At 41.6% G+C, this 26,716-nt stretch overlaps 1 non-coding gene and 1 pseudogene across 1 annotated transcript; one reads left to right on the top strand and one right to left on the bottom strand.

The window, feature by feature from the left end:
• The first annotated feature begins 1,348 nt into the window (after positions 1-1,348).
• LOC127215546 (scavenger receptor cysteine-rich type 1 protein M130-like) lies at positions 1,349-18,877 on the top strand (annotated as a pseudogene).
• An 818-nt stretch (positions 18,878-19,695) lies between these two features.
• Trnak-cuu (transfer RNA lysine (anticodon CUU)) lies at positions 19,696-19,768 on the bottom strand. Its single transcript has one exon. It is a non-coding gene; the product is annotated as a tRNA-Lys (tRNA).
• Between the last annotated feature and the right edge of the window lie 6,948 nt (positions 19,769-26,716).

The raw sequence follows: 26,716 nt of genomic DNA, 5'->3' as shown, positions 1-26,716 counted from the left end.
TTCATGGACCCCCCATCTTTCATTACCATGCTGACTCAGCCACCTTCCATATCTTCCTCCTCCTCATTTTGTTAATTAATTTTCATAATGGTAAAACAAAAATAGCATTTACAACAAATTTCCAAAAAACACCAAGAAATCTTTCGAGGCTCTTACCTGTATAAAGAGCTGATATTCAGTTATGACTTCAGTGTAGTACGCTCTGCTCTTATTTTCTTATAAAGTGAAGAATGAAATTAAACTTTGTTTTTTGATGTTTATAAATTTAAAGGTGCAACCAGAATCTAATAAGAGAAGGGGAACCAATAGATGTTCAAGGACTCGCTGGTTTCATACCGATCTGCTCTCTGTATGTGTGAAATCCTTCACCCTAATTCCTGCTTTCATCCGCAGAGTCCACCTCTAGGGAAATGTAGGCACACTAATCAACAGAAAACTGGTGACAGGCCACTCTCCCAACTTCTGTGCTACACACATCTTGGTTTCATGGTTTTTGTAGGTGATCAGTGCTATGCCCAGCTACTGAGTCCCAAGGTTGCTGATCCATGAAGTGGGCTATGTGTAAGGACTGAAGACCTTAATGTCATGTGATGCACTTATGTGTACTTTATTTTGTGGCCTCTTGTTCTTATTAATTATTCTTGCAATTGCCCATAATGAAAACAAGCTTTGGTAAGTTGCGGTCTTTGATTGGAGCTTCTAGCTCTATGAAAAATTTAATTTCTTGTTTGGAAACTGCTTCTAAACATTTTGTTCAACTGCAACTTCTCCAGTGTCCCCAGTTTTCAACCAAAGTCCCTTCTTCATGTAATTTATTCCTCATGGAAACTCATAGCATGAGAAATAAATGTCATTGTAAAAACCAAAAACAAAACATCCTCTTTTTTGCTAAAAAGATAGTAAATGCCTTGAGGAGAAAAAAAACTTTGATTCACGAAATTGAAATAAATTAATTTTTCCCATAATTTTAAGCTCATAATGTTTTACAAACTGTTGTGTTTATTTTGACATTTTAATCTTTTATTTTTATTATTTTCCAATTTCAAATTCAGCATCAAGAATTCTTTTACTATGGAGATATAGAGGAAATCTTTATTGTCCATTGGATTTTAGCAGGTCAAAATTCTCCAATATTTGGAGATGGGGTAGTATCTAAAAGCCAAACACTATTTTTTAAAGAATGGCATAAAATTCCAAGTATCCAGGAAACTCCAAATGATTTATTACTTATGAAAGGACTTTTCTTTTAACCTTGGTCTTTTCTCTAGATGGATCCAATTTGGAGATGCGAAACTGGTGAACAACTGGGCCAGACGGTGCTTAGGAAGAGTAGAAGTGAAGTTCCCAGGGACAGTGGGGAACAGTGTGTGATGACAACTTCAGCAAATATCATGCTACTGTGATTTGCAAACAACTTGGATGTGGAAGTCCCATTAGTTTCTTTGGCTCAGCTAAATTTGGAGCTGGTTCTGGACCAATCTGGCTTGATGATCTTGTGTGCTGATGGAAATGAGTCAGCTCTCTGGGATTGCAAACACGGAATGTGGGAAAACATAACTGTGATCATGCTGAGGATGTTGGAGTGATCTGCTTAGGTGAGGACAACTCCAGGTTTCCCATTCTTTGTGACAAACAAAAGAAAAAGGTACTAGGATTGTAAGCCTGAGTTCTTGGAGAACATAATGAAGTCCAGCCAGCCTCCATCCCCCTCATTACTGTCTCATTCAATGTCCCAGCTCTACCATTTGTGGATTCACTAACTGAAATCAGGAAATTTAAATAGTTGTAGGGGGGCCAGAGAGGTGCTGAAGAGACTGATTGTTGATTAAGAGAGTTCTTACTGTTCCTCCAGAGGACTGGGATTTGGTTCTCAGCACACATATGATGACTCACAACTGCCTGCCACTCCAGTTCCACTAGATCTGGCCCCTGCCCCTGATCTCCTTGGGTACCGCACACGTGTGGTGCATATCCATAAGCTTAGGCATACGCATATACATGTGAAAAATTCAAAATAAGCAATTGAATCAGTTTCAGGAAAAATGATACATAATGAAATTTAGTCCCATCATGAGAGAGTGTTTAAGAAAATCTTGATGGGGATTGAAGATGAGTTGAAGAGAGGCAGGGGGTACTGAGGTAGACAGGTGATGAGGGGAGGATTGAAGAAGGAAGGGGTAAAGAGGAAGGAGCAGAGGGGCTAAAGGGGCTAGGCAGTGAACTGTTTAAAGCTTTTGTACATGTGAATATTATATGCTGTGCACACTCCCCCTCATAACCCCTTACTTTTTCCTTGTTGCTCTCCCTCTTGTTAGTACTCTCTGTCCTTAGACTGTTTTATTTCTACTTTCATGTCATTTCTAGGTAGGATAGATAGATAGATAGATAGATAGATAGATAGATAGATAGATGATAGATAGATAGATAGATAATATATGATAGAGATAGAAAGATGATAGAGATAGAAATATCACAAATACATAACTTTATGAATCTATGAACCACAGCTGAAATGGCAGTCACTATTTGTCTTTCTGAGGCTGATTTAAAAAGAAACTACCCTTCTCATCATCCTCCATCATCATCGCTTTCAGCCACCCTCAACCTGCTCCTTGCCAAACCATTAGCTCAAATCCACAGAACTCCTTCATAAAAATAAAAGTGCCAATATGTCAGTGCCCCTGCAAAGGCTTGGGCTATCCACCGCACACACTGCTCTGCCCTGGTGACAACAGTACCCACACAGGGACCCAGGCTGTTGGCTTGCGTTTATCACAGGATAGTCTGTACAATTAAGGATGGTTCTTTAAGGGTGTTGTCTGTGGAGGTGAGAGGAGTAGATCAGGGCTTTCCCCCCACTTCTCTGCCCTTAAACTAAGAAGTATCCTATTAGTCATTTGTCTATTGCTGTGGTACAACACCAATGGGCTTAAGGGTCCATCACAGTGGGTAAGCATGACAGGGAGCAGACCTTTGGTGGCTGGAGCAGCAAGCTGAGCACCCACATCTTAAAGTGCAAGCACAATACAGAATGGGAGCTGGGATCAGTGTGGATGCTTTTTAAACCTCAAAAACTTCACCCAGTGGTGCACTTCCCCTCCAGGAAGGCCACACCCCCTAAGCCTCCCAAACAGTGCCACTAACTGGGGACCAAGTGTTCAAACATCTAACCCTGAGGGGGAACAGTCTCATCCAGACCACCACAGGTACTCACAAAAAGCCAGGTGCACAGCACAACAGGGTGTTGGAGACAGACCATGGGGATAACAGTGAAAGCAGATGCCAAATATTTACACAAACTGGAGTATGAGGTAAAAACCTAAATGCGGGCAGTTGTATTTTAACAAGATAGAGTGAACAATTGTAACATCGGTTGTAGTGACCAAACAGGCACAAAACTGACTCTGGACGAAGCTCCAAGACCCTTCCAGAAATAAATATAGTGTGCTAACACGTCCTTGCCTTGTGCACGTCTTCTAGCTGTAGAATGGTGCTGTAGAGTGATGGCCTTTATCCATGTCTCTACCCCTTTCTTTACTTAGCTAGAGCTATTTATAATAATGTTATCCTTATTTCCCTTTCACTGACTTATTTGTTGTTATTATAGAGGGAGCAGATCTGAGCCTGAGACTGGCCGATGGGGTGTCCAAATGTTCAGGAAGATTGGAAGTGAGATTCCAAGGAGAATGGGGGACTGTGTGTGATGATGGTTGGGATACTCATGACGCTTCTGTGGTGTGTAAGCAGCTGGGATGTCCAACTGCTGTCGCTGCCATTGGTAGAGTTAACACCAGTGAGGGATCTGGACCAATTTGGCTTGATGGTCTTGCCTGCAAGGAGATGAATCAGCTCTTTGGGACTGTAAGCACCAGGAATGGGGAAAGCATTATTGTACTCACAGAGAAGATGCTGGTGTGACATGTTCTGGTAAGTTAAAAGCAAATCAAAGAGAGGGAAGAATATATATTCATTAGAAATAGAAATAAGTACAAGTTGTGAGGAGTGGACATAATTAATTCATTGTTGGGAATTCCTTCACAGCTGAGAAGAATCTCACAATTCTTTATAGGACAGACATTTGACTCCATTTTCTGTATTACTAGGAATACTGTTTAGACCCACACCTTAAATTATAAATCTATGTGGAGCCCAAAAAGTTAGCATTTTAAGGGACTATGATGAATGGGGTGTGTGTATAGCATTTTTAGTCTTTAGAATTATGTACCATTTACAATAGAATTCACAATGTGCATTTGTTTATTAAAGCCTCAGGAAATAAGTAATCCAAAATTGGGTATGCTGGCACATACCTGTAATCCATACCACTCGGGAGAGAGGCTAGGGCAGAGGATGGCAAATTCAAACACATTTTGGGTAACTTACTAAAACTCCAACTTCAAAGTTAAACCAAAAAAAAAATGTAAAAGAGGCATCAGGCATACAACCCTTGTCTACTTTATGTAAGGGACTAGGTTCAATCCATGCAATGCCAAGAAACAAGCAAGCAAACAATAGGAGGTAGGTAAGTCATAGTTTCCTGTGGTCTTGGTATCTGGGAAGGAGGGAAGGATGATGTGTTTTCCTGGGTTCCTTCAGCCTGTGCTTACACTTCTTCTGCAGATGGATCAGATCTGGAACTGAAACTTGTAGGTGGAGGCAGCCGCTGCTCTGGAACTGTAGAGGTAGAGATTCAAAGGCTAAAAGGGAACATATGTAGCCAAGGCTGGTCCCTAGGAGATGCTGATGTGGTCTGTAGACAGCTTGGATGTGGGTCTGCCCTCCAGACAAGTCCTAAAATCAACTCCAAAAGTAAGGCAACAGATACGTGGCTCTTTCCTGGCACGTGTAGTGGAAATGAAACTTCTCTCTGGCAATGCAGAAACTGGCAATGGGGCGGCCTTTCCTGTGACCTCTTTAAAGAAACCCAAGTTACCTGCTCAGGTAAGACTTAAAGGCACATGCCACCATTGCCCAGAGATAGCTTACTTTCTATGCTTTTTCAACCGTTTGAATCAGGATGTGCAGGTGCATTGCCTGTACTAATCACATAATTGGGATTCATTTTAAAAATAAATTTGATTGCACTATTTTTCTGAAAGGAATAATGTATTTGACACATATCTTTATGTGTCTGTATCATGCATATGTCATATATTGACAGACTACAAATTATCCTTCAGCTGAAAATGTACGGAGGGTTTCTGGAGAGACGGTTTAGAAGATAAAGCACTTACTATACACTCATAAGGACCTGAGTTCAGATTGAGAGCACACATAAAAAGCACACTTGTAACCTCAGCACTTGAGGCTTATAGCAACTATTCTCAAAGTTAGCAAGAGAATGCCTCCCAAACTTCACAGGCTTCTAATCCAGCTGCCTTAATCTGTTGTCAAAAGGCACATGTACAAACATTGCTAGGCACTGATACCAGCCTTTGTCTGTCTGTTGTTGGTCTCTGACTTAAGGCCACCTGAAACCTTAAGGCTGAATGAAAGCAAAAAGATCAGAAGGCTATGGTAGGCTTGCTGCTTCTGTGATGGAGAACCAATTTCATCTTCTGATCTGGCTGCATTTTATCTGGCTGCCTTTTATGACCAACTCAGCTGAGGGACAAGACATTTGGAGTGTTTCAAATGAGAGTTATTTATCCTTCTCTGTGTATAACATATACTCTGTTATGTAGGAGGGAGACCTAACTAACTGTTTTTACACTTGTTCTTTATTCAGTTTTTTAAAGGAAGAATACATGCTGGTTTAGTTACTCTGGCAGATGAAAACTTAACTTGTTAATCCAAAGAACCAAATCCATAGACAAGATTTTATTTAATAACTCACATAAAAAATCAATGCAGTCATACATTTGTTGGGAAGAAAAGTCCCTAAAAAAAAAAAAAAAAAAAAAGTAAGACTCCAGTATTTTGACCATGTATACAGAATAAGTGATCTAAAAAAAAAAAAAAAAAAAAAACACCTGTAATAGATGGACACATGTTAGCAGATTCACAAAAATGGAGTTCCCAAGTATCTTATTTGTGTGGAAAAGTGTCCCTTTGGACTTAGATTCAAATGTTTTAGGACTGGGTAAGAGGGATTGTACACAGAAGGGATTTGTTAGCACTAATAACATGTTTTCATCAAGAAAGAAAGCATGTTGGGTTTGGCTCTGCTTTTCTCTGGTTGTGTTACATTTCATTTGAAATGGCTACATATGAACACACCAGAAGCTACAAGAAACCTTGAAGGCAGGGTTTAAATGAGTACACACGATCCATAATAAATGATTAACAGGTATTTATCAGGGAAGCACTTACACAATCAATAGTAAATAACCTCTTCAGTCTTCCTGCTCCTGAAGATACAATCTCTACCCTTCTGGAGTTCTGACTACTGCCCAAGAGATGAAGCCAACACCTCTGCTTCCTTATAAGGGGTCATGTCTACATATCTGAAACTATGCCCCTAGGATGCAGCCACCACCACAAGTCCACTGGCGAAATACGATGCCAATAGAGAACCTAGTTTGACTTGATCTCAGAAGCTGCCTTGACTTAGAGATTAGGGGCTATCCAAGACGACCAAGTACATAGGAGCCAGTGATGTCTTCTCAACTCAACAAGAAGTTCTGGGCTCTCCAATTCAAAACCCATTGATCATTTGTGTATAGCATTGTCTATGAGGCATGTGATAAAGCCCCGTCAGACAGGAATGGGAAGAGGACAGGAGAGTCCCAGACAGCAAGTGTAGTGCATTCTTTTGAACGTCTGGTGTTCAGTGTTCAAAATGGAAATATGTTGAAAACGTTTGGACAATTGTTGATTAGGTTGGCATAGACTTCAGACTTCAACAAGTGACGGGCTGACAGGGCTGACAGATAGTCGGCGAACAGACTGTGTGTTATGAATGAATGCAAGTGACATAGTAGAAGAAAAGAGCAGTTCTGATCTTAGTTTTCTTCAAAAACCAAAGCTCTAGAATTTTCTTAGGAGGACAGGTACATTGAGAAATGTGAGATGCTCAATTTGCTATGCTCGGTCTAGACAGAAAATCCAGGAGGTGCGGTGTGGAAAATCGCTGAGAACCCACCTTACATCTAGTCCCACCATGAGTGAAAATGTGGAAACTGTACCTCTCACAGAAACACTATTATTTTTCAGGTCACAGGGAACCCAGATTGGTTGGAGGGGAAATACCATGCTCCGGTCGTGTAGAAGTGAAACATGGCGATGTGTGGGGCTCCGTCTGTGATTTCGACTTGTCTCTGGAAGCTGCCAGTGTGGTATGCAGGGAATTACAGTGCGGAACAGTTGTCTCCATCCTAGGGGAGCACATTTCGGAGAAGGAAGTGGACAGATCTGGGCTGAAGAATTCCAGTGCACGGGGGATGAATCCCATCTTTCACTGTGCTCAGTGGCGCCCCATCTAGAAGAAACTTGTAGCCACAGCAAGGATGTCAGCCTAGTCTGCTCACGTAAGATGCAAGAAATGTCTTCAATTAGTTCCTTTGCTGTGAAGGATAAGGAGTCACAAATGTCTTTTCTAAAGCCCCATCTCCTTTCAGGATACACAGAAATCCGCCTGGCAGGTAGCAAGTCCTCCTGCGAGGGAAGAGTGGAGATCAAGGTTCTGGGAACCTGGGGGCCCCTCTGCAATTCTCACTGGGACATAGAAGATGCCCATGTCTTATGTCAGCAGCTTAAATGTGGAGTCGCTCTGTCTACCCCAGAGGGAGCACACTTTGGGAAAGGACCTGGTCAGGTGTGGAGACACATGTTCCACTGCACGGGGACTGAGCAGCACATGGGGGACTGCCTTGTGACTGCTCTGGGTGCACCGGCGTGTTCTGAAGGGCAAGTGGCTTCGGTAATATGCTCAGGTGAGAGAATGAAGGGCAGAGCCGATCACAAGCCCCTGCTCAGTGATGTGCTTTAGAATCAGATGAGCCTGAGGCAGGGATGAAGCAAAAGGAAGGGAAATGGTGTGTCTGGAGGTTCATGTGATGTGTGCTAGAGCGGTAGCTTCATTTTGTCTTATTTGAAAGAAAGTGAACTTGATTTTCATCAGCCTCATTGCTGTCTAGTGCTTACTGCAGCAGTTCTCAACTTTCTTAACCATGCAACCCCTTTAATACAGTTCCTCATGTTATGGTGACCTCCCAACCATAGAATTATTGCACTGATACTTCCTAACTATAACTTTGCTACTGTTACAAATAATAATGTAAATTTCTGTTATGTAGGATACCTGATGTGTGACCCCAGGGAAAGGGTTGCTTGAGCCCCCCCCCAGGGGTCATGACCCACAGGTTGAGAAGCACTGGCTTACTGTACCCTAAGCTTTCTCAAAGCTCCCTTCACTTCCGGGTGCCCATTAATCTGCCCCATCCTCTGTGACCTGTCCACCTTCCTCTCTCTTTCTAAAGCTATGTTCATCTTCAAACCATCGACAGGACTCTCCATCTCAGCCACATTCTTCACCATAACCTTTTGATCTTATATGCCTGACAATGTTGATGTTTTCAGGGAACCAATCCCAGGCGCTGCAGCCATGTATTTCATCATCTTCGGTCCAAACCACAAGCTCTACCATTCCAAACAAAAAGCGATGTTCCCTGCATAGGTAAGGATTTGTGATCAACCTATGCAAATGGTCTGACTCCTTCAAAATGCATGTTATTGTTATCTTCACTTTTCTTTCCAGCAAGTAGTCAACTTCGTTTGGTAGATGGAGGCGGCCGCTGTGCTGGAAGAGTAGAAGTCTATCATGAGGGCCTCTGGGGCACCATCTGTGATGACAGCTGGGATCTGGTTGATGCCAGTGTGGTGTGCAAGCAGCTGGACTGTGGTGTGGCTATTAATGCCACTGGGTCTGCTTACTTTAAGGAAGGAACAGGGAATATCTGGCTAGACGAGATTAACTGCAGTGGGAAAGAATCTCATATTTGGCAGTGCCACTCGCACGGCTGGGGGCGCCATAACTGCAGGCACAAGGAGGATGCTGGTGTCATTTGCTCTGGTAAGTTCTGCACATAGCTCCTGGTCACATTCGAATTTAAGATGACTAGGGAGCAAATGGGAGTGAATGTGTACCAGAAATAGACCCAGAGTAGTCTGTTCAGTGATTTCCAAAGTCAGGACCCCAAGGCGTTTGCTTGACATGCTGTTAGACCCTCATGCATTGGCCAGTATACAGTAAAGAGCAAAATACAGAAACAGGTCTGAATATCACAAAAATGCTAACAGTGAAGTGCTTTTATCAATATGTTAGAGCTGGATATTGGAGCCAATGGCTCACTTGATAGTTACAATATGAATAAGGCAGACTAAAAAGAATAAAAAGAATTCTATATAGTATTTCAAGAAAAGAGATAATTACATTATTTAAATAAATTTTAAAAGCAGGTACATGAGTTTTATTTGCCAGCAGGGCAACTATTACCATAAAAAGCCATTGCTCTCACTTTGTACACATAACAAGCTTCAGAGACTTTCAGGAATCGGAAAAATGCCCCCAGTTGTAGTATGTTAAGGAAAATAGTGAATGACTCAGTGAAGTAATGAAATGAAACAATTCTACATCAGAAGCAACTGATCCCTATTTAATGACATAAATCTGCTAGCAGGCATCTGCAGAAAAGTAGTGTGTCAAAAAAGGAAATGTTTCCTCTTAAGATAATGTGTGCAAAGTGTTGGCTTTAGCACCTGCATCTCACTAAACTTTCAGTATCAAAGACGTTGTCTCAAACCCCATACCAATATTAGGAGTTTGAGTTGCATGTGCCTAAGCCCTGGCTTGAACATAGAATGGCTCGGTACAGGCTCTGAGACTTCCCACCATATTCCTGAAATAGTTTCTGTGTCAATTACAAACAAACGAGAGGGATGGGAACCCTGATCCCCTCTTCCAGAGGACCCAGACTCAGTTCCTAACACTCAAATGGCAGCTCACAACTGTCTGTAACTTCAGTTCCTGGGGGACCCAACACCCATAGCAAAACACCAATGCACATAAAAAGACAAGCAAACAAGCAAAACAAACAAGAATTGGATAAGACTCCCTGGGTTAAAATTACAGTAATTTGGGGAGAAAATCCAAATTCTCTAACTGACAAGAGCTTGGATGGGATTTTGAATCTCACAAGCGTCCCAGAGCACTGACAGTCTTCAAAAGAAATACCCGAGAACAAAGCTCCAGATTAAAAAGCCGGATGGTCTGCAGAAGCTAAGCTGCATTTTACTAAGATCTACTGGTTTATCCAGAAGTTGCTAACAAATTACTAGGAGTTGACACATTGTATCTGTTACAGCAATTCTTACATTAGAGAAAGGGGTGTTTTCTTCAGAGAAGTTGTGAAACTACCAATTCTTCTTTTCCCCAGAGTTCATGTCTCTGAGGCTGACCAATGAAGTCTCTAGGGAGAACTGTGCGGGTCACCTGGAAGTGTTTTACAATGGCACATGGGGAAGTGTTGGCAGCAGCAATATGTCTCCAGCCACTGTGGGGGGTGGTATGCCGTCATCTGGGCTGTGCAGACAAAGGGACCTTGAAACCAACATCTTCAGACAAGACGTCATCCAGGCTCATGTGGATAGACAATGTACAGTGTCCAAAGGGAGTTGTCACCTTATGGCAATGCCCCTCATCTCCATGGAAACAGAGACAGGCCAGCCCTTCAGAGCAGTCCTGGGTCATCTGTGACAGTGAGTATCTACTGCCAATAGGAAATTTCTGTTCTACCGCCTTCTGAGAAAACATGAAATTGTATTTCCATGTTCATACCCTGGACTGATCTGTTAGGTCTCATTGAACAAGAATGGGTAACTTCCAGACAATTGTTAGGATTTGAATAGTTGGTTTATGTGTAAGTGTATATAACGCTTACAAGATGAGTAATCATTATTCATACTTTCCCATTTGTGTACTTGAAAGTTCTATTTGATTGCTTTCTCTAAGAAGACCAAGAAGAGAATACATGATTAATACTGGACTGTTGAAAGGCCCACTTTCCTTCCCCCCCACATTGCTTCCAAATATTATCTTTCTGTACCGATATTAGAAAAAACTCAGAATGGTTGATCCTGAACTGTTTTTTATTATGCATCTTCTCAAGCTGTGAGACTGATATTTCTGTCCACATCACTCCTGCCCATGTGAGAAAATTTAACTGTCCACATTAATAATGTTGACTTCATTCACTTGCAGTTTCTTGAATCACACAATGATTCTTTTTTGTTTTGTTTTGTTTTTTCGAGACAGGATTTCTCTCTGTATTGTTTTGGAGACTGTCCTGGAACTCGCTCTGTAGACCAGACTGGCCTTGAACTCACAGAGATCTGCCTGCCTCTGCCTCTCGAGTGCTTGAATTAAAAGCATGCACCACCAATGCCCAGCACAATGATTCTTTTTAAATAATGCCTTTAATAATTCCTTGAGAATCTCATACATTGTATTTTGATCATATTCTTCCTCTCCCTCAACTCCTATGCTGTGGGCTGCATTTTTACCATTGTAATGGTGTCTTCTGCTGTGCAGCAGCTCTCCATTTCATGTGGTCCCATTTGTCAAGCATTTGATGGAATATATCCACTTTGATGAAAAGACATACACTTTTATTCTAAAAACTATGAGCATATCTTTTTTGAAATTCCCATTAATTTTAATATATTTTATTAATTTTTTGTATTTCATACATGCATACAATACATTTTGATCACATTCACCCCCTAATCCTCCTCCATCTCCTCTCAGATTCAACACCCTAACTCCCTTTCTGACTCCATGCCATTTTTCTTTTCTTTCTTTCTTTCTTTTTGTTTTTTCATTTTCATTACCCATTGAGTTCAATCTGCTGCCCATATATTCATGGGTGTAGAGACATCTACTGAAATATGGTCAACCTCCGAGGAATCATATCCCTAAAGAAAACTGACTCCCCAACCCCCAAGAGCCACCAGCATCATAAGCTCTCAGTTAGAGAGGGATCACAATGCCCTCCTTGCCCCATGCTGGGATATTGACTGGCTTGATCTTCTGCGGACACCCACAGCTGCTATGAATGCAGTGGTCCTGCCATGTCCAGGAAACATTGTTTTGCCTCAGTCTTTCCCAACCTCAGTCCTTATAATATTTCCATCTCTCCCCACAAGGATGATTGCTAAGCCTTGGAAGTGAGTGGTGTAATGTAGATGTTTCACCTATGGCTGTAAACTCTCTGCACTTTGACCAGTGCACATTAAATAGTTTTTAAAGCAATCAAAGCTCTGTTCTCTATAGCCTTTCAGAAGCTTTCATCTTCTCAGGGATAACCCAGATGTCTTTGTTTTTTTTTCCCCCCCCCCAGACAAAATAAGACTTCAGGGAGGACATACTGGACTGTTCAGGACGTGTGGAGGTCTGGCACAAAGGCTTCTGGGGGACAGTGTGTGACGACTCCTGGGATCTTGATGATGCTCAGGTTGTATGTCAGCAGTTGGGCTGTGGTCAAGCTGTGAAGGCATTGAAAGAAGCTGCCTTTGGTCCAGGAACTGGGCCAATATGGCTCAATGAAATAAAGTGCAGAGGGAATGAGTCTTCCTTGTGGAATTGTCCTGCCAGACCATGGAGTCACAGTGACTGTGGGCACAAGGAAGATGCTTCCATACAGTGCCTGCCAGGTGGGTGTCAACAATGTGGATTGATCAGGACTCTTCTGTAGCAAAGACAAGCCAGACATTAAAATGTAATGCATTCATCCTTTATCTGTCAACAAGGGGGGTCTGATAGGAAGATAACCATGGTGTTTCCATATGAGGAAAGATGAAAACAGTTGCTGTTACACAGTAGCTATCACTGAGAACAGACAACCTATATATCTGTGTGCAAGAGATGAGTAACTGGGAGACCCAAGATTTAGTTTAGAAAATGCAGTTCACTTGCCTAAGAGACAGTGAAGGCCCATGCAAGGAAATATTGGTATTTGCTTTATCCGTGGCCCCCAGAATTGAGTTTCTTTCTCTTCTCTCCTGCAGGAGCACCTCCAAAATCAGAGCATGGTAAGCATGGGGCTGTATTATTTAGAATTCCTCATGTTTAGAAGACTTTGGGTCAGAAGGAGTTCTGAGGCTGGAATTTTGCTTCTGGGCTCATGTACATGGCCAAAGAAAGTGACTGAGGATTTATCATCTTTCTTAATGTTTACCTCTGTGTAGGCCACTCAGTCCTCATTGTGCTCTTGATCTGTGGGGCCATTCTATTGGTCCTGGTCATCACATTCCTCTTGTGGACTCTGAATCGAAGACAGATACAGCGGCTTACAGGTCTGAAAACCTTATGATCTCTCTAACATATCCAAAGGATTAAGGGGTTCCTGGACTAATTATAACTAAGTAAACAAATTACTCAAGTATGAAGATACCAGAAAGCAGGGATCATAAGACATTTGAAGAGTTCCTCAGAATATAAGGAGCAAAGTTTCCCCAGAAGGAAAAAAAAAGCTCTGGCTACCATAAGTTGTTCTGCATTCTATGTGTTTAATTGGAGGAGTTAATTAATGGAACTGATAGTTTATAATGAATATATAATTTATGATTTAGAATGAAGGTTTGTTCTTATTTAATTTTCTCTAACCATAATAACCTTAATACAAAATTTTATTATTCTGTCAAACAATGTGCTAGGATCTGAAAGCAAAGAAAAAGATAATAAAATACTGAAATGTTTTTGTTGAATGGAACTTCAAGTTTAGTAGACTATAGATACATGGCACTGTAGGGTTCTACTAATGTGAATGAGAAACAAAGGGATACAGAGGAGGGAGAGATGATCTGACATTAGAAAGGGGGTGGGAAGATGTTAATGATGGTTCAGGTAACTGAGCAGAGAGTCCTTCCAGAGAAAGAGGGTGTGCGCAAGTGCGGGGAAGTATAAAGGACGCCATAGCTGTGGTCGAGTGAAGTGAGGATCGAAGAGAGAAAATGCTTGCCAGGCTAGTGTAGAGGAGGAACAAGTTATGAAATCTTTGCGTCTGAGGGGCCAAGGATGCCTGGTCATTAGAGTAGCACGTGAGAAACAAAGTGGTCACGCTGCACCTAAGAAAGACCTTGCAACAAGGGCGTGGATGATGTATGTTACAGTTGTGTAGATTGGTCCTCTGTGGGACTCCTGACGGCGGGAACAGGGGTTGGTCTCCAAACCTTTTACCATTTTGGGACCCTTCTCCTGCTGGGTCACCTTGCCTTCACACATGGGGAGGTGCTCCATCTTAGGCCATGTTTTGCTCATACTCATGCTCATGCGGCACCTGCTGTTTCCTGGATGGAGACAGAAGATGAGTTGGGGGATGGAGGGGAAATGGCGAGAGGGGCTGGGAGGGGAGGGGAGGGGTAGGGTGCTGCAGCCAGGATGTGAAATAAATAGATAAATTTAGAAAAGAAAGGGGGTAGGAAGAGTATGCATGAAAGGTTGGAGTAGGACCACATCGCTGACGGGAATAGCTGTGATGAGGAACGGAATGAAGGAGAGGATGTCCTTCCGGTTAATCACAAAGGGATATTGGCTTCCTCGGTAGGAAAATGGGTTGTTACATCATGGCGGTAGAGACAATGGTCTCTCTTATGCAAGCAGGTGGGTTGGAAACTATGGCCTAGGTAGTGATTGAGACTGTTCAAATTGCTGGTGAAAGGCTCAGCTGCAGGAGGGTTGGTTTTTTACTGATCCATAACCTGGGACCTCTGTTGTCAGTCTCCTCCAGAGGAGAGATTTTGATACATCAAGTTCAATACCAGGAGATGAATTCGAGGGCGGACGATCTGGACCTGCTGAAGTCCTCAGGTCAGTGGACTCTGTAAGAGGTCTAGAACCTGGAGGAGGCTGAGCATCCTGCTTTGATTAATATTTGTAAAAGTTCTAAAACCCCATAATGTAAAGTTTGTGCTGCATGGGAAGAAGAAAGGAAGAAAGGAGGGATGGTTCAACCGTTAATGGTTGCACTCACACTCAAAATGGCAAGAAAGGCAGCCGGGAGCTGGAAAATCATTTTTAGAAAACATAAATTGCAGCCACAAGGAAGTCTCTATCTATCCTCAAAGGCTGATCGCCAAAAGGGGTGTACCGACCCAGTGGCACTGGACCTCATTATCCTGAAACAGAAATCCTTTTTCTAAGACTGTTACAGTGACTATTTAAATATTCTAGCCTTTCTCTTCTTAAGAATAACTAGGCTGTGGATATTTAAGGCCCACGACATGACGCTGTGGGAAACACATAGGTGCTGTAAAAGTTGCTACACTGAGGCAAGTGAGCGTCTCCATCACCCCCGCAAGAATCCTGCCCACAGCGCGGTGTTACTGCTACAAGCTCCTCCATCCACTAACCCAACTCATCTTTGCATCCTCTCCCCTGTGTCTTTTCCTTCCAAGTTTTATCCACTCCCACTCCCTGTCATACTCGTCCTTGAATTTGATTTCTATTATATTTTTTTCTGAAGTCTCAAAGTTCAAGTTTTCCATACTCCATCCAATGAGATGCCATTGCAGCCCCCAAAGCCAACCTTATCTTTCATTCTAGATGAAATGTCCTAGTATTCACTCAGATTCTTCAGGCCATTGCTGCTCCTATGTCAGAACCATATTTAAGGATCAGTGCCAGTGCTGGGCCCTTAGCTCACACCCTTTACCTGCCTATTTGTGAGTGGTTTGTAGATGCTTAGAGAACTCCTGAGATACTTGAGGTTAGGGCTGGCATATATTCCCAGTAATTACCTTCTTCCTTCCAGAAAATTCCAATGATTTTAATGCTGATGGACTAACGTCTCTGTCTAAATATTTTCCTATTCCTGGATTTAAAAAGGGAGCAATTCAGAGGCACACTGAAAAGGAAAATGATAATTTATAACCCTCAGAGGTGAGTGAATCATTATTCAAAAGAGGCATACTCTTTTTGAGACAGACAACTCTTCTTGTGTTAGAGAGAAAAGGATGCATATACATATATGCTTCCAGATGAATATGCATTTGTGTATATAAGTACATGTCTATGTTCAGATATAGGCTAGTAAATTTAGTAAATAAATATGCTCACCCATCGATAAGATGTATGTGTGTGTCTGCTTATCAAGAACAATGATACATCTATAAGGCTAAGGAGAAACAGGGTAAATAAATACTTTGAAACATCACAGGGATCCTGTCAGGCAGTTATAACATACCTCTTATTCATGCTATGATAAAGATTGCACAAGACACTATAGATGACAGAAATTTCTTTTATTTATTTTTTATTTTACATTTCGATCCCAGTTCCCTCTCCCTCCTTCCCCTTCCTTCTCTCCTCTTCCCTCTGACTCCTTCTGCCCCCTCACATGCACCCTAACCACCCTCCCCTCCCATCCCCCTCACCCCAATTCCACATGTAGGGCAATGCCCTCCAGGTGGGGTCATGTAGATCTGACAGGCCATTTTAAGTAGGAACTAGGGCTTCTCTCTTGTCTCTAGGTTAAGGGAGTATCACTCCACGGGGGATGTGCCCTCAAGGTCCTTTTGTGCACCAGGAATACATCCTGGTTCCACTGTCTGAGGTCCCTTAGACTGCTCAGTCCTTCTGGCTGAGACCCATATTCAGGGGGGCCTGAGTCAGCCCCATGCCAGATTCCCATCAGCTCATCTAGAAAGTTTAGGGAGATTATAAAAGGACGTGATATTTAGGTTAAACTTTAATTATGATTGAAATATGAACCATTCTGGGGAAAGAGCATAATGTGTGCAGACTATGGAGGCATGGATGATAGCCACACCTTAAGGAAACAGGGTTCCACTGAAATGCACACAATACACATATTTATATCTATGCTTAAGTAAGACATGCTTGGACTCACACTTTACAATTACCATGCATGAAGAAGGTTCAACCAAAATTATAAAAGCTTAAGAAGTAAAAGGACAAGGAACTTTGTTAATTTACACATTTTTAAAAAGATGATAAAATGTACTTGTAGGTGCACTTTTCTGGGTTTTTATTTAGTAATTACACAATATAGTTTTATATAAATATTATAGATTATATATATAATATGGAAATATAAGTCAAGACAAAGAGTAGAAGGTAGAATTCTTGGAAAATCTATAAATATAAAGTGTTGGGCTGGGTTGTAGCTTGGAGGTAGAGTACTTGTCTAGTGTTTATCAGGCCCTGAGTTTAACCACCAACACTATAGCGAAAAGACAAACACTTATGCTGTGAAGTATTTATGACCACAAAATATAAGGAATTCATTGTGTATATATGTATATACATGAAGTTCTTAAAGTTTCTACATTGCATGAACAGTGATTGGTGTTAGTGTGTATTTATATACATTATACATACATATGTATACGTACATATATACACATGTGTGCATAATGTCTAAGGAACAGTTGACCAAAGCTACATAAAGGCATTTTGCACAAGATGAACTGAATCAAAAAATTTGAAGGCACCGGAGAGATTGTTCAGTAAATAAAGTGCCTGCCACATAACATTCAGACCCCCAGAACCCATATTAAAAAAATAATAAAAATAAATAAAGTATTACACTGTAAGCCCAGCACTGGAAGAGACAGGTGGATCCCTGAAGCTCACTGGCTAACCAGCCTAGCCTATCAATAAGCTTCAGGTTCAGTGAGAGACCATGCCTAAAAAAAAAAGTTGTAAAATGGAGAGAGCTGCACCTACATGTACACATCCATACCAGCAAGTGCTCACACAACTAATAAAAAGTAAGCAGATAAACAGAATAAAGAGAAAAGTTTTAAAGTTCAAATTGATTGGTATGTCTAGAGAATTCAAATTATAGTTTTTAATGAGATCTTACTTCATACAAATCAGACTAACAAACATTTAAAACAGCATCAGGACCTATCACTGATGAGAACTAAGAGAAAGGGGCAATTTAAACCACTGCTGCTAGAAGAGGCACAGTGGCCTCTAGAGAACACAATTTACCGACAGTAAAATAATAAGACCTTCATAAATCCTTTGGCTCAGCCAATGTCCCTGTAAGAATTCTTCCCTTACAAATAAAGTCACTAATGTAAGGACCTTCGTCAGGAGCTGTGTCTTTCACATTGTTGTTCATTACTAATGGCCAAAAATTAAAGATATCAACTGACAGCTGAAAGGTTGGGAAACCTCTGGTTTAATTCTAAAAAGGACAATCATGAACAAATGTAAACATGATTCTGTTCAAAAGACCATGTAACTTGCAACGTATAGTAAAATGTTCTTATCAATAACTGAAAACATTTCTGTGTGGGTAGAAATAGTTACAATTCTATCTACATTGTAGCCTTGGGATTCTGAAAAACTTCTGACTTACAACTTCCACTGTATTAACATTTCCTGAGGTGACAGGTCCTTAAACATCACAAAGGTGTGGCATTGGGAAATGACACCTTTTTTCTTTTCTTGGTTTTGTTTTGTATTGTTTTGCTTTTTAGGCAGGGTCTTGCACTGTAGCCCAGGCTAGCTTCACACTCACTACATAAACCAGGTTATCTTCAAACTCATGACAATCCTCCTGTCTTAGCCTTGTGAGTTCTAGATTCACAAATGAGTACCACTGCTCCTGACCTTTTGAGTGTTATTTCTTGATCTTACTGTCACAGCATGAAACAAAAGTACTTTTCACACACACGCAAAAGCTCAAAACTCTTTGCATTGAATCCTCTGCTCAACAAAGGCATCATGTTTCCTCATATAAATGAGTTTAGATAGATGGTATGATATGGTGCATTCTTCTATGGGAAGACAGAAATGACCTTTTTCTTCTTATGGGCTAGGTTGGCATTTAAGAAGCCTGGACATGACAGCCAGCTAAATGAAGCAAGAGCCCAGTCCTTGCACAGATGACCAGCTCTGCATCTCTATGTCATCCTGGTACTCTATGGGACTTACAGAAACCCTATTTGTGAACATGACCACTCAATAGATATGGGAAAGAATTAAATAAACAATATTGTTACTGATTTAATTTCATTTGTTTGTGTATTTGTTTGTTTTGCTTACTTATTTGAGATAGGGTCTTACTATGAACCCTGGCCAGCCTGGAGCTGGCTATATAAACCAGGCTGGCCTAGAACTCACAGGGATTTACTTGCCTCTGCCTTCCAAGAGCTGGGATTTAAAACATGTACCTCCACACCTAGTTTAACTTTTTTGTCTTGACTTTTTATAAATTCCTGGTTGGACTTTTCTGATTTTTTATAGTTTCGTGAATATAATATGTCTTTTCATCCAGCATGCTAATTTTCAAGTATTATACACTACCTTCTAGTTGATTTTAAGTAATAGCTTTCTTGTAACCAAATTAAAGAAGTCCTGACGAGAGATGCCAGTCTGTAAATATGTTTCTCTTATTGGTTAATGAATAAAGCACTGTTGGCCAATAGGAAAGCAAGATAGGGGGGACTAAGAGACTAGGAGGAGAGAGGAAGAAGTAGGGAGGAGTCAGCATGTACAGACTGGAGAGAACAGGGGTCTGGGCCCTCTCTCTGGTAAGATGAGACCATGTGGAAATACTTAGATTAATAGAAATGGGTCAATATTTGAGACAGAGCTAGTCGATAAGAAACTAGTAACTGGCCAACAGCTTTATATCTAATACAGAGTCTCTGTGTGTCATTTGGGGCTGATGCAGTAGTGGGTCCAGGCCAGCAGGGAAAACCTTACTCCTAACATAATGGCGTCCAACGTGGGGCCTGAACCCACGATCCTGGGATTAAGAGTCCCATGCTATACCGACTGAGCTAGCTGGGCTCTCTCTCCCGTAAGATAAGACCACATGGAAATATTTAGATTAATAGAAATGGGTTAATATTTAAGACAAAGCCAGCTGATAAGGAACTAGTAACTGGCCTACAGCTTTTTACATCAAATACAGCATCTCTGTGTGTTATTTGGGGCTGACACTGTGGTGGGGCCAGACTAGCAGGGAAAACATACACATAACTTTGGATTTTTTTAAATAGAGGGATACCGTCATCAAGTCCATACAGAAACTGTGGCTGCCTGTATGGGGTCTTTAAAAAGGAAGAACATGGAGGGAAGGGGAGGGATTTGAGAACAGCAGTGGGGACCCCTGAGGAGAGGGTTAGGAGTGGGCATAGGGAATTAGTGTGGTCACATGCATCACACTCAAGTATGATATGTCTATAAATGTAATTAATAAAAAATGGAAGGCAGCTGTACTGTGGTCATTACTTTTTGTTGCTACAACTCTGTTCACTGGCAGGAAATGCATAAAAGTACCTGTGGATGAAAAGGACTAAGTAGTTTAGTTCCTCAACCTTCAGGAAAGTATCATGGACACTAAAACCATGCATAAACTATGATGTTTCTATATAAATATAACTACTACAAAAGTCAGTTCACATATTACAAAAAATATTGTGATAATATTCACATGAATATAATGGTAAATATTAACATAAAGACAAAATACTTAATTCAATATTAAGCTTAGCATCTACAAACTGTTGGTTATCCTAGACTTTTATGCAGCTTATTTTTTAATTAATTATATTTAAAATTACAAACACATATTTATCACAGAAATATGATGTTTTGAAATAGCCATTTGAAGTGAGATGGCTAGATCAGTCTAATCAGTATATATTACTTTGCATGTGCTTCTCTGTCCTTAGAACATGTTAAAACCTACTTGCCATCCATTTTCAAGGCTCAATAAATTGTTACAAATCACAGCCACATGTTAAAAAAATGTATCTCTTGAATTCATTCCTCTTATCTAACTGAAATTTTGTGACTATTTACTGACATCCCATTCTGGCTAGTTTTATATCAGTTTGACACAAGCTACAATTATCAGAAGGAAGGAACCTCGATTGAGAAAATGCCTCCATAAGATCCAGCTTTTTCCTAATTAGTGATTGGAGAAGGATGGCCCCTCCCCCTTATTGATGTAGCTGTCCCTTAGCTGGTAGTCCTGGGTTCTATAAGAAAGCAGGTGGAGCAAGCCAGTAAACAGTGCACACATGCACACACACGCGCACACACACACATAACTCTTTGCCTCCAGAATCCTGTTTCAGTTCCTATCCTGACTTCCTTCAATGATGAACAGTGATGTGGAAGTGTGAGCCCAATACATCCTTTCCCTCCCCAACTTGCTCTTTAGTCATGGATGTAGCTGACTTCCTTGGGTTGGTGTTTTCCTTCTGCTACTTTCTGTAGGTCTGGGTTTGTGGATAGGTTTTGATTAAATTTGTTTTTTTTTTTTTTCAAACATCTTGTTTTCTCCATCTATGGTTATTGAAAGCTTTGCTGGGTAAAGTAGTCTGGGCTGGCATCCGTGATTCCTTAATGTCTGCATAACATCTGTCCAGGACCTTCTGGTTTTCATTGCTTCTGTTGAAAAGTCGGGTGTAGTTCTGATAGTCCAGCCTCTTTATGTTACCTGGCCTTTCTCCTTTGCGGCTCTTAATATTTTCTTTATTCTACATGTTTATTGTTTTGATTACTATATGGTGAGGGGCTTTTTTTGGGGGGTCCAGTCTATTTGGTGTTCTGTAAGCCTCTTGTATCTTCAAAAGCATGTCCTTCTTTAGATTGGGAAAGTTTTCTTCTATAATTTTTTTGAATATATTTTCTGTGTCTTCAAGTTGGACTTCTTCTATCCCTACTATATTTAAATTCAGTCTTTTCACGGTGTCCCAGATTTCCTACATGTTTTGTGTTAAGAATTTGTTGGATTTAAATTTTTCTTTGACCGATGAATTATTTCCTCTATCATATCTTCATTGCCTGAAATTCTGTCTTCTGTCTCTTGTATTCTACTGTTTATGCTTGTGTTTGTGGTTCCTTATCATTTACCCAGATTTTCCATTTCAAGATTCCCTCAGTTTGTATTTTCTTTATTGCCTCTATTTCAGATTTCAAGTCTTGAATGTTTCCTTCACTTGTTTGATATATTTTTCTTGGTTTTAAGGGATTTGTCAATTTCTTCCAATTTTTTGTTTGACTTTTCCTCCATTTCTTTAAGGGAATTTTTCATTTCCTCTTTAAAGGCCTCAATCACCCTCATGAAGTTATTTTGGGTCATTTTCTCCTACTTCATCTATGTTGGTATATTCAAGTCTTGCTGTTGTAGCACCATGTTTCTAGTGGTGCCATATTGTTGTATGTGTTCTTATCTTGTCTATGCATCTCTCCCTCTAATCACTATAGGTAGAACTTGTGCTTCAGGGATCCCCTCTTTCTCCTATTGGTGTAGTTTTGGGCTGTGACTCTGTTGACTCCTCCTTCCATACACAAGCAGAGGAGAGACTCTGGTGAAGGCTCCTCCTGGTGGAAGTGGGTCCAAGGCTCAGGCAGTCAATCCTTGAGATGCAGGTGGATGCTCCTCCCATTGGAGGTGGGGCCATGGCTCTAGGGACTTCAACTCTAGATGTAGGTAGGACTGAGGGTCCAGTGGTTGATGTAAAAGCATGTTACCTACAACTGAGAAATGACAGTGGATGCTCGCTGGGACACAGGTGCTCTTTCCCAGAGGAATTACTTGTGATAGTTTCTGGAAGATACTTCTGGAAACTGCTGCTGTTGTCTCACCTGGCAGTCGCTCCCTGCCCCTGGGGCTGAGGCTCCGGCCTCCCTCTGATGCTGTTCCCAGGCTGGCGTTTGGGTCTCCCTCTGATGCTGCTTCCCTCCAACACTGGTAACCATCATTCTTCTCTATTCTGAGTTCAATATTTTTATATCCCCGTGTATATGAGACTGTGTTTGATCTAGTAATCAAATATGGTGATGTAACAGAGTCAATAAAACAAAACATTTAGGGTGCTCATTCTTAAGTGTCTGGGGTGAATTACATGGCAACCAAAGCATCCAAGCCTAGCAAGGTGGCTTGATGCTCCCTGATCTCCCCTGCACAGCTAATGCAGGAGTTGGCCTGCTTTCACAGCCCCTTCTCTATGGTCCCTTTGGGCTTCTGCTTTCACTGTCTGGAATTAAGCACATCCAGTCTAACTTCATCTAACCTAAAATACAAATAAAAGTACAGCTATTATAGCTATCTTACAATTAATGGATTTCCCAGAGGCAGTATTATTGTCAAATATACCATATACATTTACATGGGAATTCCTGTAAAACTGCGTAAAGAAAAAGAACTTTGCCTCTATGCAGCTCTAAGAATTAATCTTCCCGTTTGTTTCCAATGTCGGCGTTATAAAATGTGAATTTTCTCTGTCAGGTCCAGCTTCCTTGTTACCCTAGAATGCGCTTTCACTTTTGGCTTGTGTCTTGCCTCTGCCTATCTCCACTCATTCTCCCAGACACATGGAGCATGAGGTTTCCTAAACGCAGAGCTGGGAGCAGACTACAAAGATGGAGAAAGGGGCAGTGGGCAACGGGGCTGAAGAAAAGTGGGTGGTTTTGGCAAACCATCAGAACTCAATGAGCAGTATTCATTACTCTAGCCAATGCAAGGGATTGCTTTGTTTGAACAATCAGTCGCCGCCTCTTGGCAGAACTGGGGAAGAACACGGTGTTCATTCTTCTATTGTCAGACAAAGCAACAGACCTGCTACGCATCTTTCAGTAAGTAGATGATAAGTGAAATGACAAAGGGAGGGGATGAAGTCAGGGGTGGGGGGAGTCAGTAGCAGGGCGTGTGAACCAAACACAGAGGAACAAGGTGCCTGTAAAAAGTTAAACTACCACAGCCACAAAATCTGGTCAAGGTGTGGTTTCCCCCATCACCATCTCCTGGGCTCCCTTCACTCCTGAGGTGACCTGGCAAAGCTGTCAGGATAGTGTAGGTCTCTTTCCAAGAAACAAAAGCCCCCTGGATGGCACCAGGGCCTCAGCCTTTTTCTATCCCCAGCATGAGACTCTTGGCAGAAATGAAAATATTCTCAAGAGACACATGTGCCCCCCCCCTTTTGGCCCTGAGACTATTGAAGCAATGAATCTCCCAGTCTCATACTGGGAGAAGGAAAAGATTGGAATCCTGGTGCTGGCCAGAGGAGGACCTTGTACACCAGCAAGAGATTTCACTATTCTGACACCCATCAGAGCCACCTGATAGCCCTGATTTGAGGCCGTGGGCTGTGTAAGGAAAAGCAGGCTGGGAAAGCCGTTGAGAACAAGCTCCAGGTGCTGCAGTTTTGTTTTGTTTGTTTTTTTACATGTCGATCTCAGTTCCCTCTCCTTCCCTCATTCCCTCCCTCCCTTTTACCCTCTCTGCCCTCTCACATGTACCCTGACCACCCTCCCCTCCCATCCCCCCACCCCAATTCCGCATGTAGGGCAATGCCATCCAGGTGGGGTCATGTAGATCTGACAGGCCATTTGAAGTAGGGACTAGGACTTCTCTCCTGTCTCTAGATTAAGACAGTTATCCCTCCATGGGGGATGTATTCGCAAGGTCCTTTTGTGCACCAGGAATACATCCTGGTTCCACTGTCTGAGGTCCCTTAGACTGCTCAGTCCTTCTATCTGAGACCCATATTCAGGGGGGCCTGAGTCAGTCCCATGCTGGCTTCCCAGCTATCAGTCTGGGGCGGGGGCACGCTAGCTCCTCCTTGTTCAGGTCAGCTGTCTCTGTGTGTTTCTGCAACCTGGTCTTGTCCTCTCCATCTGCATCTGGGTTCTAGTTTGACTCAGTGTTTACATATGGGTGTTTGCTTCTGTTTCAAACAGGTATTAGATGAGGGCTCCATGGAGAAGTTAGTTGTTGATCTCACTATCCGGGAAGGGCATTTATGGTAGCCTTTCCACAGATGCTCAAATTGTTAGTTGGCGACAGTCTTGTAGGTCTCTAGACCTTTCTTTGGGTTCAGTTTTCTCTTCAAACCAGTATTGGCTCCCTCTTTTATGTTCTCTCTCTCTGTCTCTGTCTCTGTCTCTCTCTCTCTCTCCTGTCTTCTATTCCTACCCTGACTCAATCTTCCTAGTCTCACGTGTTTTCCTCTCCTTCCCCTCTTTCTCCTACTTCTCTCTCCATTCACTATTGAATAATGGATAAAGAAGATGTGGCACATCTGCACAATGGAATACTACTCTGCAGAAAAAAATAATGGAATCTTGAAATTCGCAGGCAAGTGGATGGCACTTGAAGAAACCATCCTGAATGAGGTAACCCAGTCACAAAAAGAGGAACACAGTATGTACTCACTCATATATGGATTTTAGACCTAGATCAAATGATTACCAGCCTATAATTCACATCACCAGAGGAATAGGATACAAGGTGTATTCTAAGAGATTCATATAAAGTCCCTCACAGAAGTAGGAAGGGACAAGTCCCCCAGAGCACAGGGGGAAGTGGGGGACAGCGAATGGAGAGAGAAGTAGGAGAAAGAGAGGGGAAGGAGAGGAAAACAGGCCCTGCAGTTTTAAGAGCAGCAAAGAATGTAAGAAGCAAGAGCAAAAGAGGTTATGAATGGGCAATATTCCTAAGCTATGACAGCTTCATGTATGGGACCAACTGAAGGGTGGGGTCTTATCTTTCCCACATGAAATTTCTATCAAAAAAAATCTAGCAAAGCCTAACTGCTTCAAAAGTATTCTCTCTTTCCCCAGTTTAGTATTTTGTTTTAATTACTTCAAGTTGTTTTGAGATAGTTATCTAATCAGTATCCTAGCTCAAGTACCGTATGCCAGTTGCTAAGGACACGCTTAAAAATAAGCGTGTGGGCCCTCCCTGTGTGACTCACAGTTTAATGAAACCACAAGCCTTGTAGAATGTGGAAGTTCTGCATCATTTTCATCCTCCCATCTCCTCTAAGAATCATCCCAAAAGCCACATCCAATTACTATAATTTCTGTATTTTTTTAACTCAACCTTATAAACTTGCCAGAAGAACTCATCTTCATTTTCCAAAAAGAAGTGTCTTGTTGAGAAGTTACAAATGATTACAGAGTAAGCCATTCAAAATCCCAGCAACTGCCTAAGATCTTCCATTGCCCATTTGTATTTTAAGACTGAAGGCAAAGAAACATAAGTGTTGGAACTTACTAATTTAAAGAAGCATCCATTAGATCTGAGTTCCTTCTGCAGTATACAGCCAGCAGTATAGAACGCGGTAACTTCCCAACACATCCATGCTTTTGTCTTTCTCTGGAACATGATGCACATGACCTGATGGAAGGATGAGCAGAAGATCCAGGTGGCATGATGGCTATTCTTGGTTGTTAGCTTGACTGTATCTGGAATTACCTAAAACCCAAAAGTGGCTGGGCACACCTGTGAGGAATTTTTGCTTAACTAAATCATTTGAAGTGGGAATATCCACTTCTAATCTGGATCTTTGAGTCATAAAGACACAATTTTTATCATAATCTTTTAAGGTGGGAAGACCCATTTCTCATCTGAGCCAACTGCTGGGAGTCTATGTATAGGACATGGAAGAAGGAAACTTGATCTCTTTGACTGCTGCTCATGATCTTGCTATCAAGTCTATTCCTTCTCTGGCATTAGAACCTACTTCTTTGGGGTTCCAGCATATACTGAAGACCAGCTAAGACATCCAGCATCATAGACTGAAAAGCTGCTGGATTCTTGGAACTTCTGTTGGTAGACAGCCATTGTTGGAATAACTGGACCACAGCCTGTAAGTCTAACTACTACGTATGAGATAAAGGACCTACTGTCTAGCACTACCAAATAAGACCATTGAAAAGTGCAAAGTAGGCATAGGGTAAGGTGGATGTGGCTCAGTGGGTAAAACACTTGCCACAGAA

The sequence above is a fragment of the Phodopus roborovskii genome, unplaced genomic scaffold, assembly GCF_943737965.1.
Source record: "Phodopus roborovskii unplaced genomic scaffold, PHOROB, whole genome shotgun sequence".
NCBI classification, from domain to species: Eukaryota; Metazoa; Chordata; class Mammalia; order Rodentia; family Cricetidae; genus Phodopus; species Phodopus roborovskii.
The sequence above is the reverse complement of the archived record's forward strand: the minus strand, read 5'-3'. Positions and strand labels throughout refer to the sequence as shown.